The sequence below is a fragment of the Pseudopipra pipra genome, chromosome W, assembly GCF_036250125.1.
Source record: "Pseudopipra pipra isolate bDixPip1 chromosome W, bDixPip1.hap1, whole genome shotgun sequence".
Taxonomy (NCBI): Eukaryota; Metazoa; Chordata; class Aves; order Passeriformes; family Pipridae; genus Pseudopipra; species Pseudopipra pipra.
Window position 1 is genome coordinate 22054304 of NC_087580.1, and position 14031 is coordinate 22068334.

At 50.1% G+C, this 14031-nt stretch overlaps 1 long non-coding RNA gene across 1 annotated transcript in view; it reads right to left on the minus strand.

The window, feature by feature from the left end:
• The window catches only part of LOC135405712 (uncharacterized), a 958894-nt gene that overhangs the window by 291551 nt on the left and 653312 nt on the right, over positions 1-14031 (minus strand). The gene's annotated exons all lie outside the window — the stretch shown is intronic.

Here is a 14031-nt window from a genome sequence, read left to right on the forward strand (position 1 = left end):
GTCACAGGGAGCTGTGATGTCACTGAGGAAGATTTGATGTCACTGATGAAGATGTGATGTCACAGAAGGGGATGTGATGTCACCGGTGAGCTGTGATGTCATTGAGGAGGATGTGATGTCACAGGGGATCTCTGATGTCACAGAGCAGGATGTGACATCATAGGAGACGTGATGTCACAGACAAGGGTGTGATGTCAGAGGAGATATGCGACATCACAGAGGGGGGTGTGATGTCACACAGGAGTATGTGATGTCACAGAGGAGGATGTGATGTCACAGGGGGGATGTGATGTCTAGAGGTGGATGTGAAGTCACAGAGGAGGGTGTGATGTCACAGTAAGCATGTGATGTCATTGAGGAGGATGTGATGTCACAGAGGAGGATGCGATGTCACAGAGGAGGATGTGATGTCATAGGAGACATGCGATGTCACAGAGGGGGTTATGATGTCACAAAGGAGGTTGGGATGCCCAGAGTTGGATGTGATGTCACAGGGAGGATGTGATGTCATAGGAGACATGTGATGTCACAGAGGGGGATGTGATGTCACAGAGGAGGATATGATGTCACAGGAGAGCTGTGATGTCACAGAGGACGATGTGATGTCACAGAGGAGGATGTGATGTCACAGAGGACGATGTGATGTCATACGAGACATGCGATGTCACAGAGGAGAAGGTGATGTCACAGAGGAGGATGTGATGTAACAGGGAGCTGCAATGTCACCGAGTTGGATGTGATGTCACAGAGGAGGATGTGATGTCACAGGGGATCTGTGATGTCACAGAGGAGGATGTGATGTCACAGAGTTGGATGTGATGTCACCAAGGAAGATGTGATGTCACAGAAGGGATGTGATGTCACAGAGGAGGATGTGATGTCACAGAGGAAGATGTGATGTCATAGAAAGGATGTGATGTCACAGTAGAGCTGTGATGTCACAGAGGAAAAGGATGTGATGTCATAGTAGACATGCGATGTCACAGAGGGGGATAAGATGTCACAGAAGGGGATATGATGTCACAGAGAAGGATGTGATGTAACAGAAGAGGATGTGATGTCATAGGAGACATGCGATGTCACTGAAGAGGATATGATGTCAGACAGGAGGATGTGATGTCATAGGAGACATGCGATGCCACAGAGGAGGATGTGGTGTCACCGAGGAGGATGCCATGTCACATGGAGCTGCGATGTCACAGAGAAGGATGTGATGTCACAGGAGAGCTGTAATGTCACAGAGGAGGATGTGATGTCACAAGGAGGATGTGATGTCATAGGAGACATGCGATGTCACAGAAGGGGATATGATGTCACAGAGGAGGATGTGATGTCACAGAGGAGGATGTGACATCATAGGAGACATATGATGTCACAGAAAAGCATTTGATACCATGGAGGAGGATATGATGTCACAGGAGAGGATATGATGTCACAGAGGAGGATGCGATGTCACAGGGAGCTGCGATGTCGCAGAGAAGGATGTGATGTCACAGGAGAGGATGTGATGTAACAGAGGAGGATGTGATGTCATAGGAGACATGCGATGTCACTGAAGAAGATATGATGTCAGAAAGGAGGATGTGATGTTATAGGAGACATGCGATGTCACTGAAGAGGATATGATGTCAGACAGGGGGATGTGATGTCATAGGAGACATTCGATGCCACAGAGGAGGATGTGATGTCACCGAGGAGGATGTGACATCATAGGAGACATATGATGTCTGAGACAAGGTTGTGATGTCACAGGAGAGCTGTGATGTCACAGAGGAGGATGTGATGTCATAGGAGACATGCGAAGTCACAGAGAAGGATGTGATGTCACAGAGGAAGATGTGATGTCACAGAAAGGATGTGTTGTCACACTAGAGCTATGATGTCACAGGAGAGCAGTGATGTCACAGAGGTGGATGTGATGTCATAGGAGACATGCGATGTCACAGAGGAGGATGTGAAGTCACAGGGAGGATGTGATGTCATAGGAGACATGTGATGTCACAGAAAAGCATTTGATGTCATGGAGGAGGATATGGTGTCACAGGAGAGGATATGATGTCACAGAGGAGGATGCGATGTCACAGGGAGCTGTGGTGTCACAGAGGAGGATGTGATGTCACAGGAGAGCTGTGGTGTCACAGAGGAGGATGTGATGTCTCAGAGGAGGATGTGATGTCACAGGAGAGCTGTGATGTCACAGAGGAGGATGTGATGTCACAGGAGAGGATGTGATGTCATAGGAGACATGTGATGTCACAAGGAGGATGTGATGTCATAAGAGACATGCGATGTCACAGAGGGGGATGTGATGTCACAGAGGAAGATGTGATGTCACAGAAAGGATGTGTTGTCACACTAGAGCTATGATGTCACAGGAGAGCTGTGATGTCACAGAGGTGGATGTGACATCATAGGAGAGCTGTCATGTCACAGAGGAAGATATGATGTCACAGAAGGATATGATGTCATAGGAGACATGAAATTTCACAGGGCAGGATGTGATGTCACAGAGGAGGATGTGATGTCCCAGAGGAGGATGTGATGTCACAGGAGAGCTGTGATGTCACTGTGGAAGATTTGATGTCACTGATGAAGATGTGATGTCACAGAAGGGGATGTGATGTCACCGGAGAGCTGTGATGTCATTGAGGAGGATGTGATGTCACAGGGGATCTGTGATGTCACAGAGGAGGATGTGACATCATAGGAGACGTGATGTCACAGACAAGGGTGTGATGTCAGAGGAGACATGCGACATCACAGAGGGGGGTGTGATGTCACACAGGAGTATGTGATGTCACAGAGGAGGATGTGATGTCACAGGGGGGATGTGATGTCACAGGGGGGGATGTGATGTCCAGAGGTGGATGTGAAGTCACAGAGGAGGGTGTGATGTCACAGTAAGCATTTGATGTCATTGAGGAGGATGTGATATCACAGAGGAGGATGTGATGTCACAGGGGGGATGTGATGTCACAGGGGGGGATGTGATGTCCAGAGGTGGATGTGAAGTCACAGAGGAGGGTGTGATGTCACAGTAAGCATGTGATGTCAATGAGGAGGATGTGATGTCACAGAGGAGGATGCGATGTCACAGAGGAGGATGTTATGTCACAGAGAGCTGTGATGTCACAGAGGAGGATGTGATGTCACCAAGGAAGATGTGATGTCACAGAATGGATGTGATGTCACAGAGAGCTGTGATGTCACAGAGGTGAATGTGATGTCATAAGAGACATGCGATGTCGCAGGGGGGATGTGATATCACAGGGGAACTGTGATGTCACAGAGGAGGATGTGATTTCATAGGAGACATGCGATGTCACAGAGGGGGTTATGATGTCACAAAGGTGGTTGGGATGCCCAGAGTTGGATGTGATGTCACAGGGAGGATGTGATGTCATAGGAGACATGTGATGTCACAGAAAGGATGTGAGGTCACAGAGGAGGATATGATGTCACAGGAGAGCTGTGATGTCAAAGAGGACGATGTGATGTCACAGAGGAGGATGTGATGTCACAGAGGACGATGTGATGTCATAGGAGACATGTGATGTCTGAGAGAAGGATGTGATGTCATAGGAGACATGCGATGTCACAGAGGAGAAGGTGATGTCACAGAGGAGGATGTGATGTCACAGAGGAGGATGTGATGTCATAGGAGACATGTGATGTCACAGAGGAGGATGTGATGTCACAGAGAGCTGCGATGTCACAGAGGTGAATGTGATGTCATAGGAGACATGCGATGTCACAGAGGGGGTTATGATGTCACAAAGGAGGTTGGGATGCCCAGAGTTGGATGTGACGTCACAGGGAGGATGTGATGTCACAGAGTTGGATGTGATGTCACAGAGGAGGATGTGATGTCACAGAGGAGGATGTGATGTCACAGAGGAGGATGTGATGTCATAGGAGACATGTGATGTCTGAGACAAGGATGTGATGTCATAGGAGACATGCGATGTCACAGAGGAGTATGTGATGCCACAGAGGAGGATGTTATGTCACAGAGAGCTGTGATGTCACAGAGGAGAATGTGATGTCACAGAGGAAGATGTGATGTCACAGAAGGGATGTGATGTCACATTGGAGGATGTGATGTCACAGAGGAAGATGTGATGTCATAGAAAGGATGTGATGTCACAGTAGAGCTGTGATGTCACAGAGGAGGAGGATGTGATGTCATAGTAGACATGCGATGTCACAGAGGGGGATAAGATGCCACAGAAGAGGATATGATGTCACAGAGAAGGATGTGATGTCACAGAGGAGGATGTGATGTCATAGGAGACATGCGATGTCACTGAAGAGGATATGATGTCAGACAGGAGGATGTGATGTCATAGGAGACATGCGATGCCACAGAGGAGGATGTGATGTCACCGAGGAGGATGCCATGTCACATGGAGCTGCGATGTCACATAGAAGGATGTGATGTCACAACGAGGATGTGATGTCATAGGAGACATGCGATGTCACAGAAGGGGATATGATGTCACAGAGGAGGATGTGATGTCACAGAGGAGGATGTGACATCATAGGAGACATATGATGTCTGAGACAAGGTTGTGATGTCACAGGAGAGCTGTGATGTCACAGAGGAGGATGTGATGTCATAGGAGACATGCGAAGTCACAGAGAAGGATGTGATGTCACAGAGGAAGATGTGCTGTCACAGAAAGGATGTGTTGTCACACTAGAGCTAGGATGTCATAGGAGACATGCGATGTCACAGAGGAGAATGTGAAGTCACAGGGAGGATGTGATGTCATAGGAGACATGTGATGTCACAGAAAAGCATTTGATGTCATGGAGGAGGATATGATGTCACAGGAGAGGATATGATGTCACAGAGGAGGATGCCATGTCACAGGGAGCTTCAAAGTCGCAGAGAAGGATGTGATGTCACAGGAGAACTGAAATGTCACGAAGGAGGATGTGAAGTCACAGGGAGGATGTGATGTCATAGGAGAAATGCGATGACACATAAGGGGATATGATGTCAGAGAAAAGGATGTGATGTCATAGAGAGCTGTGATTTTGCAGGGAGGATGTGATGTCTCAGAGGAAGATGTGATGTCACAGTAGAGATGTGATGTCGTAGGAGAGCTGTGATGTCACAGAGGAGGATGTGATGTCACAGGAGAGCTGTGGTGTCACAGAGGAGGATGTGATGTCACAGAGGAGGATGTGATGTCAAAGGAGAGCTGTGATGTTACAGAGGAGGATGTGATGTCACAGGAGAGGATGTGATGTCATAGGAGACATGTGATGTCACAAGGAGGATGTGATTACATAGGAGAGCTGTGATGTCACAGAGGAGAATGTGATGTCACAGAGGAAGATGTGATGTCACAGAGGAGGATGTGATGTCACAAGAAAGTTGTGATGTCATAGGAGAGCTGTGATGTCATAGAGAAGTATGTGATGTCACAGGGAGCTGTGATGTCACTGAGGAATATTTGATGTCACTGACGAAGATGTGATGTCACAGAAGGGGATGTGATGTCACCGGAGAGCTGTGATGTCACAGAGGAGGGTGTGATGTCGCAGGGGAACTGTGATGTCACAGAGGAGGATGTGACGTCATCGGAGACGTGATGTCACAGACAAGGGTGTGATGTCATAGGAGACATGCGACATCACAGAGGGGGGTGTGATGTCACACAGGAGTTTGTGATGTCACACAGGAGTATGTGATTTCACAGAGGAGGATGTGATTTCATAGGATACATACGAGGTCACAGAGGAGGGTGTGAGGTCACAGAGGAGGATGTGATGTCATAGGAGAGACGCGATGTCACAGAGGGGATATGATGTCAAAGAGGAACATGTGATGTCATAGGAGAGCTATGCTGTCACAGAGGAGGATGTGTTGTCAGAGAGAAGGATGTGATCTCACAAAGGAGGATGTGATGTCACAGGAAGAATGCGATGTCACAGTAGAGCTGTGATTTCATAGGAGAGCTGTGATGTCACAGAGGAGGATGTGATGTCACATGAGAGGATGTGATGTAATAGGAGACATGTGATGTCACAGAGGGGGATGTGATGTCACAGGAAAGCTGTGATGTCACAGAGCAGGGTGTAATGTCACAGAGGAGGATGATGTGACGTCATAGGAGACATGTGATGTCACAGAGGAGGATGTAATGTCACAGAGGAGGATGTGATGTCCCAAAGGAGGATGTGATGTCACAGAGTAGGATGTGATATCACAGGATAGGATGTGATGTCATAGGAGACATGCTATGTCACAGAGGAGGATGTGATGGCACAGAGGAGGATGTGATGTCACAGAAGGTGATATGATGTCCTAGAGGAGGATGTGATATCACAGAGAGCTCTGATGTCACAGAGGAGGATGCGATGTCACAGAGGAGGATGTGATGTCACAGACGGGGATAGAATCATCGAATCATAGAATCGTTTGGGTTGGAAAAGACCTCAGAGATCGTCGAGTCCAACCCTTGGTCCAAATCCAGTCCATTTACTAGATCATGGCACTCAGTGCCACGTCCAATCTGTGTTTAAAAATCTCCAGGGATGGTGAATCCACCACCTCTCTGGGCAGCCCATTCCAATGCCTGATTACTCTCTCTGTAAAGAATTTTCTCCTGATATCCAACTTAAATTTCCCCTGACAGAGCTTAAGCCTGTGCCCCCTTGTCCTATTGCTGAGTGCCTGAGAGAAGAGACCAACCCCCACCTGGCTAGAACTTCCCTGTGATGAGGTCACAACTGAGCCTCCTCTTCTCCAGGCTAAACAACCCCAGCTCCCTCAGCCTCTCCCCATAGGACTTATGCTCCAGTCCCTTCACCAGCCTTGTTGCTCTTCTCTGGACCCGCTCCAGCACCTCAATATCCTTCCTGAACTGAGGGGCCCAGAACTGAACACAATACTCAAGGTGTGGCCTCACCAATGCAGAGTACAGGGGAAGGATCACTTCCCTGCTCCTGCTGGCCACGCTATTTTTGATACAGGACAAGATCCCATTGGCCTTCTTGGCCACCTGGGCACACTGTTGGCTCATGTTGAGCTTCCTGTCAATTAGTACCCCCAGGTCCCTTTCTGCCTGGCTGCTCTCCAGCCACTCTGTGCCCAGCCTGTAGTGCTGCAGGGGGTTGTTGCGGCCAAAGTGCAGGACCTGGCACTTGGCTTTATTGAACTTCATCCCATTGGAATCAGCCCATCTCTCAAGTCTATCCAGATCCCTCTGCAGAGCCCTCCTGCCTTCCAGCAGGTCGACACTCCCTCCCAATTTGGTGTCATCTGCAAATTTGCTGATGATGGACTCAATCCCCTCATCTAAATCAATAAAGATGTTAAACAGGACTGGACCCAACACAGACCCCTGGGGAACACCACTGGTGACCGGCCGCCAGCTGGATGCAGCTCCATTCACCAGCACTCTCTGGGCCCGACCCTCCAGCCAGCTCCTAATCCAGGAGAGGGTACACTTGTCCAAGCCATGGGCTACCAGCTTTTCCAGGAGTATATTATGGGAGACTTCACGTCTCTGAAGTGCCACGTCTTCAACCAGCTGTTCCCCTGAGCGTTAAAGGGGTGAGAATCAGATTCCCAGGAGCTGAGTGACATCCAGGGACACCCCATTGCTCTTCTCCAGGAACTGCTCAGGCCCAGGTGGTGCTGGGTGAGGTTTACAGGGCGGAGCAGCTGCTGTCAGTGGCTGACATTGGTCTGAATGACACCTGTCCCCTCAGTCACCAGGCCACGGGGTCACAGGGGGAGAAACAACAATGGGCTGAATTACCTGGCGCTGCACACTCGGCTCAGTTGGGCTCCTTGTTCTCCTGCAGATCCAGAGGGTGGCTGGTTCTGTGCCGGGAGCCCAGGTAGGAGCACAGGATGGGCTCAGGTGGGGGCACGTGCCTGCCCTTTGCTGCTCCATCAGAAGGACTCAGGGATGGGCTGTCAGTGGGAGGGGGTGGTGGGAAGGAGCCTCCACTCAGGGGCTGGAGCTTCAGCTTCTAAAGAAGGCTGTACTTAATCAAAGAGCTGCAACTCAGGATTTCTCCCAGCATTCCAGAACTTTTCCTTTAGCCAGCTGAGAGCGCCCAGGGCACAGCCAGGTTAATGTTTAACTCTTCCAACACTGCGCTCATCCCGAGGATATCCTGTCATCCTGAGAAGAAGGAAGGGAGATGCTGTGCCTGTTCCCTAGGGCTGTGCAGGAAGCAAAACCTTCAAAGCCGTGGCCCTTCTGAAGGAGTTGATCTTGTGTTATTCCTCAGTAGTCAGCACTGAAAATTCTGTATCCGAGACACTGAATGAAAAGGAGAGTTGCTAAGAGGCTTTTTTGGGGGAGAGTGTTTTTTTGGTTTGTTTTTGTGGGGGTCTTTTAGTGCCAGATGAAGGTTGGATCATGAAAATCAGTCTTGTTACAGACAAAAACTGTAAAGGCATTTAAACACTTTCAGACGCTGTAACCGTTTTCCTTTCTTTCACTTTCTCACCCCTTGCAAATCAGAGACAGTTCCTAGAGGACAGGAGAATAAAATAAACAAAAGAAGAAATTATTTTTCTACTCTTGAGGCCTGTGTCAGGTCTGTTTTGAATGCATTTGAATCCTACTGCTTCCAGGCTCTTTTTCAAGTAGCACCAGATAAATACCTATGAACTACTGAGATGAGAGTGATCATTCTTACTTCACAAAGTATTTCTCTTTCTCTTTTCCTATCCTGTGGCCTTTTTGTGTTCCGTGCTATGGAGTGACTACATTTTTGTTCTAAGCTAATTCACTGCTGCTGTTTTGGGTACAACTAATGTCAAGCAGAAAACCTGTAACATGCCAGAAACAGGCTACAGTGTGCTGAAGACACAGCTTATGTTTGATGGTGTGTAAATACAGAGAGTTAGTTGGGTTTATCTGATAGCCTGGCAGAAGGAGAGAGGAGCAGGACAAACTGTTTTCAGTAACTGTGCTGTTCAGACACCTGATAAGATGGAGGGTGCTTTGGAACTACTGATGTGCTTTGAATAAGAAAAGAATAATCAGGTCCATTGGCACTGGCTTATCAGGAAGGAAGTAAAATGCCAGCACTTCTACATTAGCAAAAGGAAATGTTTTAGACACTTTGGGCCATTTTTCCATTGACATTAAATAGCAGGGTACTTTTGAGTGTGCTGTAAGGAGTGGAAGGATTTATTACCTTGACAGAATGACAGGTGAATGTGTTCAGAGAGGAGTCCTCAGCAACAATAACAGCTCTTTGGATAAGTGGCCACATCTATTCCTGCTTTTGGTAGAGATTCAGTAATTCCCTCCTTTCTTTCTCCCTGAAGTGCAGTGGCTCACTTACAATGTGCAGTTTTTCAGAGTGTCACATCCTTGTGCATTTTGTAATATCCTGGCAGCATGTTTGATATTGGGTGTGTAACAGGCTGTTCATAAAATAATGCTGGATCATTGACTGGTGTGTCCTCTGCCTTCAGTCACTGGGTATTTTCATGTTCCAAAAAGAATAGATCTCAGCCTGTGCTGGGAAGGGAAGGTGGGATTCACCATTAACTTACCCCAGCAGGCATGAAACATGCTCAGATGCACTATTATCTTCTCAAAGTTTACTCATTTTTATTTTTGTACCTTTTCAAAATTTATTTCTAGGTTCTTTCACATGCTTACAATTAATTTGGGGATATTCAAATTTGATGAATGGTAGTGCATAAATGTATTTGATTGATTTTGGATTCTAATTGATTCCTGTCAATGAGATCCCTGTGACACTCTGAAATCAATGATATGTGATTCAACCAAGGCACCACTGTTCTGTACATTAGGTAACAGTCAGGAATTTAGGAACTAAATGTTCACAAGCTATAAATGGAGAAAATGTTTAGATTTAAATAGCTCTTTGTTTGGCATTTATTCACCAAAATATGTTTCTTGGGAAAGTTAGTTTTCCAAGGTGCAGGCTTTCAGTAAAAGAAAGGTCATTGATTTAAGATTTGTTAAATTTTAGCTAAAAACAACAGGCTCCATTTGGATGTAAAATGATTTAAGTATTTCCTGCAGGCAACCTTCATGCTTTAGAGCTGTTGCTCAAAGGTTTCATTCTTCTATGAAGATGTCAATAAAAATTCCTGCCTAGGGAAAGCACTATAATCAAAATAAAGTGGTCTTCACTTTTTTTTCCTGTGGAGGCTGCACTTGAAAAGAGTGCTTCAAGGCAGCAGGGTTGGTAGGGAATGCCAATTTTTATTTATTTATTTATCTACTCTCCCCCACATATGATGATAGTCCAGCTTTGGAATCAGCAATACACTTCAGACACTAATACAAGGCAATATGTGAGCTGCTGCCGCTTCCAAAATGCAGTATCCTGGCATTCCAGTCAACTTTGTAATCTGGCAAAAACCCACTTGGCAATATTAAAATCTAGCTTCTGAAGCACTTTTATTTCTGAAAGCTCTTTATGTCTTTTTATATCTTTTTAGCATATATTAAATTTCTTGGGAGCAGTGGCCAGGATGTACACTTGATGGATGACTGGGGGGGGAGTCTCCCCCCACCCCCTGCTTTTTTTTTCCTTGCCTTTAATTTTAAAAAGAGGTGTGATAATTGTGCATTAGGCAATGCTGGAACATGAATCCTGCAGATGCAGCTGTTTGACACCATTAACATGGGGGGTTTGTACCATTGTTAGGGAAGTTAGCAGAGATTTTCCAAGCTGAGAAGGACAGCCTGCTGCCAAGCTCTGGCATCTGTTTTAGGAAATCTTTTGTTTCAAGGATGCCCTGAGGAAAATGATGACTGGATGCTTTTCTGAAGGCACAAACAGCCTGTTATCTCTTCCATAGCATTCAGAATGGGACTCCTCGTTCCAGCAGACTCTGCCTGCTCAGATTTTTGTGGTGCTGGGTTAGGGTTTTCATGGGGTTTTTCTCCTGGGATAAAGTTGTGTACAATGAATATTGATTATTCATCCCATGTCTGGTTCACTGTCTACATCTTGAATTTGACCCAGAATCTGTGTAAATGAGGAATGCATTGAAACAAAGTCAAGGATCCTTCAGTGACTTGTTTCTCTGAGTTCAATCTTCTGAGACCTCTGATGAGTCTGGCAGGGCAGTGCCTGTGTGCAGAGGGGCAGGGAAACAGAGTCCCAGCACAGCAGCAGTGCCACGGAGCAGCAGCATTTGGCCTGTTGAGAGCTGCTCTTTTTCTCCTGCCACCCTCCCCTTCTGGGCCTCGGCTGAGGCCTCAGTGCTCTGGGCCTTGGTCCCTGGGCTGGGCTGGGTCAGTCCTGTGGCCATGGCACTGCTGCCATGAGCTGGGCTCCACTGCACTCTTTCCACCACACAAGGGGCTCCATTTGCTCAGGCACAGCCTGAAGCCTCAGCTCTTCTTCTCAAGGGCTCTCAAGAACAAGGCCAAGGAGCAGACTCTCCAGAGGGTCCTTGCCTTGCTGGTTTCTCCCTGGAGTCCGTGTGCTGACCTCAGGGTCCCACTGTGGGGGCTGGAGGGGCTGAGGCTGCTGCAGCTGGTGCTGGTGGTGGCCAGTGCCCCTGGAGATGGCAAATGGGGCCTGAGGAGCCCGGGGCCGATTCTCTGCTGCTGTGCTGGGGAGCGGGGCTGGCCCTGGGGCTGCAGGAGCTGCCTGAGCTGATGATGTGCTGAGCATTGCAGACCCAGAGGGCCTGTCCCTGAGCTCCATGGCCTCCATGTCCTGCTGCAGGGCCAGACCTGAGTGTGCTGCTCTGCTGGGCTGGGGCAGGGGCAGGAGATGGGGGGAGCAGGGAGGGGCTGGACTGGGCAGTGCCAGGGAGGGGAAAACCCCAATGTTGAGCTGAAGTGTGTGAGTGTGCAGGGTGGGGGCTCTGCAGGGCTGAGGGGCCTCCAGGCCCTGGCAGTGGCAGCAGGAGCCAGGCAGACACTGCCCCTGCTGCCAGGAACTGGGGTGTGTGTGCAAGGGAAGGACTCTGCAACCTCATGGAATCAAAGGAACCTGTTGGGACACGGGGACCAAAGGAACCTGGGACTCAGTGGAGCCTCAGGAAATCCAGGGACCATTGTGACACTGGAGACCCACATGGAAACAAGGGCCATCTGACGCTCTGGAACTTCCTGGAACCAAGGGGCCATTGTGTCACTACAAGGACTTCTGGATTCAAAGGAACACAGGGACACTGTGGAATCTCCTGGAACCACAGGGACACTGTGGCATCTGGGGGCCTCATGGAACAGAAGGAACCCTGAGACATTTTGGAAGCTCATGGGATGAAAAGGGCCACTGTGACAATACAGGGCCTCAGAAATGCTGAGTGCTGAATCATTTTGGAACCTCGTGGAACCAAGGGGCCATTGTGACACTGCAGGGTCTCATGGAAACAAAGAAACCCTGGGAAACTGCAGAGCCTCCTGAATTTAATGGGCCATTGTGACTCAGGGCAATCTCCTTGAGTCAAGGGGCCACTGTGACACTGCCAAGCCTCATGGAATCAAAGGACTGTGAGGACACTGTGGAATCTCATGGAGCCATGGGGCCGCTGCGACTCCACAGAACTCCATGGAATCAAGCAGACCTGCTGCCTCCCCCCCACCCCTGCCGGCTCTGCCAAAGCTTGGGCACCTCTGGAATCAGCGTTTCCTTTGGCAGCACAACTTATCTCAGACAAGATAGATTTCCAGAGTTGGCTTCTCCCCCTCTTTTCTGTGGTTTTCTTTTTTTTTTTTGTTCCCCTGAGGGGAAAAGGGGGAAGGGAAGCACGTGTTGATCTCTGGTTTTATCTGTATACAAAAGGGAGTTGGGGCGGGGAAGACAAAGCGGTTTCTCTCTCAATTCTCTCTCTTTTATCCCATTCCCGCCTCCCTCGCCACACCCCGGGCGACTGTTTCACCGCCGCCCGTCCTCGCCCGTCCCGCGGGGCAGCTCTTTTAGCTCCGGGCGGCGGAGACTCCCCCGGCGCGGCCCTTTGGTTTTCCTTGGTTTATTCTCCGGAGCTGATTCCGTTCCGAGCTCGCCCCCCCTCTCTGGCGACCCCCGCCAGGGCCCGTCCCGGGGCGGCTCCTTCAGTGCCACGGGCGGCGGGGACCCCTCGGGGCGGCTCCCCCAGGGCCCCGCCCGCCGCCGCCGCTCCCCGGGGCCCTCCCCGCTTCCTGCCGGGATCGGACACCGCCGGCGGCCCCGGCCCTGCCGGGCTCCATCAGCCTGAGCAATTGCTGCCAAGGAGGGGCCGGGGGCTTCCTCTTGGCCTTCGTCTCCCTGGCGCTGGGGCTCGGCTTCTACCTGCGCCAGAAGGTGAGGGGGGTCCCAGGGGGTCGTGTGTCCCCCCCAGAGCATCTGTGCCCCCCCGGGGACCCCCCACCCCGGTGTCCCCCCTTTTCTCTCCCCACAGAGCTCCTGAGCCGGTGGCGGCCGCAGCCCCTCCCCAGGGCCTCGGGCCCAGCCTGGACCCCTCCTGTCCCCGTGAGGATTTTGGGGGGGATCGTGTGTCCCCCCCTCCCCTGCTGTCACTCTGCCTCTGCCCGGCTGCTCCCAGTGATCCCAGGAAAGCTTCTCAGTTCTCCCCAGTCTTGGTTATTCAGGGGCAATGGGGTGGAACCGAGTTTGGGGGGGCAGAACCAGCCCTGCAATCAATGAGGAATTGGGACCCCCCTGTGTTCCCCCAATGTCAACCCCCTCTGGGGGGCTTTGGGAGGGCACCTGCCCCTCAGTGTGCACCCAGCACACACCAAAAGGTGCTGGGAAACCTCCAAAACCTCCCCACAGCCCCTCAAGGACCCCCAAACACACTCAAAGCCCACCCAGGGTCCCCACCGAATCCCTTTTTCTGGGGACTTCTCTGGGCACTGGTGGTGCTGGGAGCCCCCCCGGCTGTGGGGGAGGAGCTCTTGGGTGAGTGGGGGGGGGAAGGGGGCAGTTAGTGGGAAAAGGGGGGTCAGAAAGGACAAAAGGGGTGGTGGGACCCCAAACTGAGTGGGAGAGGAGTGGGACCCCTCAAAAGTGGAGAGGGGCAGGGCACTGTGGTTTGGGGGATGATGGGAATAGGATGGGAGAGGTCAG